The sequence below is a fragment of the Molothrus aeneus genome, unplaced genomic scaffold (genome assembly GCF_037042795.1).
Source record: "Molothrus aeneus isolate 106 unplaced genomic scaffold, BPBGC_Maene_1.0 scaffold_34, whole genome shotgun sequence".
Taxonomy (NCBI): Eukaryota; Metazoa; Chordata; class Aves; order Passeriformes; family Icteridae; genus Molothrus; species Molothrus aeneus.
In genome coordinates, this window is record NW_027099005.1 from 1,105,931 (window position 1) to 1,109,498 (window position 3,568).

The following is a 3,568-nucleotide window of genomic DNA, read 5'->3' on the forward strand; positions in this document are numbered from 1 at the left end:
TGACAGAAGCTGCACCTGGTTCTCCAGGAAAGGTTCTTGGAAAGAGCAAACAGGACTGTGGACAAGATTCTGGAAGAACTAAAAGAGCCTTTAAGAAATGAAATGAAAACAGAAAGAAACAAACCAAGATGTTTTACTCTATTTATTTTTATGCTCCCCTTTGCACTGCTTCTCCATCTCATTAATCCCAAATGGATCTCACCTCTACGATCCATGACTTGGCATTTTTAGACAATTTAAAATCCCATGAACTATACACAGTTTGCCTTCCTCTGCTTTTTTTTTTTTTTTTGGAAAGCAATGCTGGAGAGGTAAGTGCAGTGCTTGGGTCAGGTACAAATTCTGCATTCAGGGAATGCGCTCTAATAGTGTTTGACCCTCAGCAGGGACAATGCACAGCAGCCACTGAGGGGATTCCTGTGCCACTGAGTAGGAGTCCAGACTCTGGGTCTTGGCTGAACACGGCAAAGTTCCCATGTTTGGACAGGCTCAGGGGCTGCCCCAGGGGAGCGCGGGGCTCGGCGCGGGGGTGAGCAGGCAGCGGACAAACGGACATGGGGACAAACAGCCCCAGAGCTTCAGTTGCAGCGGCAGCAGCGGCAGTGAAAGCAGCAAAAGAAACGACTTTGTTGACTCCCTCTCGCTTCTCCTCTCCCTCTCCTGCAGTCCTGCACTCTCTCCCACTCTCCCTTTCCCGGTGTCCCTCCACTCCCAATCGCTCTCCACATGCCTGTCCCTGGCCGTCCCGCCGCGGCCTCGCCTCCGGCCGGCTCTGGCCGTGCTGGCGGTGGCACTGCCGGGGGAGGCATCAGTGCCTGGGGCTGGGGCGGCATCGCCTCCCTTTGGCTCCGCCTGGCCCCAGCCCGGCCCCAGCCCCGGCCCCGGCCCTGGCCCCGGCCCCAGCTCCTCCCGGGGCCCGCGGAGGACACAGGCGGCGCGGCAGCTCCCGCCGCCTCCGCTGCGGCTTGCCCGGCCTGAGCTCTGCCGCTCAGCAGCGCGGCCGCAAGCCCCGAGCCGCCGCTGTCCCGTTCCTGGGAGTGAACGTCTGGGCATGGCCGGCCTGGGCGCTTGAGGGGCGCTCAGGGGCCCTTGCTGGCCCCGGGCCGAGCGCTGACAGCTGTGTCCTGCCCGCAGGGAAGGCACAGCAGGGCCTGAAGGAGCAGGACAGGCTGGGCTCGCTGCCGGGGCGCGGCGGCTTCGGCAGTGTCTTCGCGGCCACGCGGCTCTTGGACGGCTCCCCGGTGAGCGGCAGGGCCGGCGGCGGGCGCAGGAGGAGGGGGCGGACAGGGAGGAGGGCGGAGGATGGGGCTGGGCAGGGTGGGAGGTGAGCTGAGCCCGCTGCTGCCCTTGGCTTGCAGGTGGCCATCAAAAGGGTGCCACGGAAGCGCGTCCGGCACTGGGGCGAGCTGGTGAGTGAGCGGAGCCAGTGGCAGCAGCCGGGGCTGCCGGGCGGGGATGAGCCGAGGCCCGGCAGGGTGGAAGCCGCCAGGACGCCCCGAGGGAGAGCGGGCGTGGGTGCAGCGCAGGGCGCAGAGCATCCCGGGCTGGCTGAGGGCTCCCTGAGCCCCGGCACGGCATCGGCCCCACTGACGGCATCGTGCTCCTTCCGCAGCCCGACGGCAGCAGGGCCCCGCTGGAGATCGTGCTGCTGGCCAAGGTGTCCACTGGCTTCCCTGGTGTGGTCCAGCTGCTGGAGTGCCTTGAGCTCCCCAACGACATCTTGATGGTGCTGGAGCGCCCGGAGCGGTGTCAGGACCTGCAGCATTTCATTGGGGCACGGGGATTCCTGCCCGAGGAGGCGGCGCGGGAGCTGTTCCGCCAGGTGCTGGAGGCCGTGCGGCGCTGCACCAGCTGCGGGGTCCTGCACAGGGACATCAAACCAGAGAACATCCTGCTTGACCTGCACACCGGGCAGGCCAAATTGATTGACTTTGGCTGTGACACCTGCCTGCAAGACACAGCCTACACTCACTTTGCAGGTGAGCCCATGCAGGGGTGTGCTCCTGGTCCTGGCATCTCATGGCCCAACATCTCAGAGCCCAAGCTGGGTGTGGCAGCAGGGATTCTCTCTTTTGCTGCCATTCATGGCACTGAGATTTCAGCTGAGTTGCTTTTGAGCAGGGCTGAGTGGGGAGCCAGCTTCCAGCCCTGCTGGCAGCTTTTGCCCACCACTCTACCCAGGATGGGGGCTGGGGCTGGGGCAGCCAGCCCAACAAAAACACCCGTGGGTGGGGTAGCAGAGAGGGGGGGCAGAACCTGAGCCCCAGCCGGTTTGGTGTGCAGGTGAGAAAGGGCTTGGACTGCTCCACTCACCTGGTCTGTTTTGGGTTGATAATGTTTTTTGGGGCAATGAAGGCAGGGATAATGATGGCATGGTTTTTCCCAGCAATGAGTGGGTTCTTCCTTATTATGGTCAGACCTTGCCAGGGCTTTCACTGCCCTCTTCCAGCCCCAGTGGCTTCTTTCCCAACCCCAAGTCTGTACACAAGTCCCAGGTGCTGGCGAGAGGGCAGTGGGTCACCCCGTGTGCCACTGGGGCATCTCCCACATGCCCAGGGATCCTGGGGCCAGGCTCTGGGAGCAGCAGCATCCCCCTGATGAACTCCATCTCTATTCCATAGGAACATGGTCATACAGCCCCCAGAATGGACCCACTTTGGCCGGTACTATGGCAAGCCAGCTACCATCTGGTCCCTGGGCATCCTGCTGCACCAGATGGTCTGTGGGGAGCACCCTTTCAGGAGGGGCCAGAACATCAGCTGGGACCATCAGCTCTCGCTGCCACAAGGGCTCTCTCGAGGTGGATCCTCATCTCTGGGCACGGGGGGAATCCCAGTGCTGGGAGACAGCAGTGGGCTCGTGGGCATCCCGCTCTGGCAGCTGCTGAGGAGGTGGCACATGTCCTGCTCTCTCGCTCTCCTCCAAAACAGGGAATTGATGGGAAAGTTTAGGCCCAGCTCTGAGCACATCCAGCAAGGCTGGGCACGGGAATAGTGGGGCAAAGCCAACAGGAGCCTTCTCAACTGCCCGGCGGTTTCTGGTTTCTGTGCCCAGAGTGCCAAGATCTGATCTTGTGTTTATCCATGCTGGACTTGAAAGGCCCTCATTGGAAGAGCTGTTCTGTCATCCTGGGATGCAGAATATTCATCTGCCCTAGAAGAAGGGAGAGAGCCACAGGCACACTTTGATGCAGGGCCCTGGCAAGTTACAGCCCACACATGCCTTGGCAATGAGTAGCAAAGGAACCCAGACTTTTTTTGTGCTGCCTGTGTCACTGCCCAGGGCTCATCAGATGGGAAAACACAGCCCTTGTGCTGGAGCTGAGCTGCTCTGCCCAGCACTGGTGGCTGCCATCTGAGCTGGTTTTGCTTGTCCTGGTTCCCTGACAGCTGGGGCCCTGGGCAGAACCCTGAGAGCCTGGTCTCAGCCCAGGGAAGGAGAAGGAGCCCCTGGAGAAGCTGTACCAGGTGGGGCTGCTGCTGCTGGAGACAGCGAGGACGACATCAAGGATGACAACCTCTTCCTGGACCTGCCCACTGGCCAGCTGAAGATGCTGGACATTGATTGG

At 61.5% G+C, this 3,568-nt stretch overlaps 1 pseudogene; it reads left to right on the forward strand.

Annotated features, from left to right (window-relative positions):
• The first annotated feature begins 554 nt into the window (after positions 1-554).
• LOC136570431 (serine/threonine-protein kinase pim-1-like) lies at positions 555-3,157 on the forward strand (annotated as a pseudogene).
• The last annotated feature ends 411 nt before the right edge of the window (positions 3,158-3,568 follow it).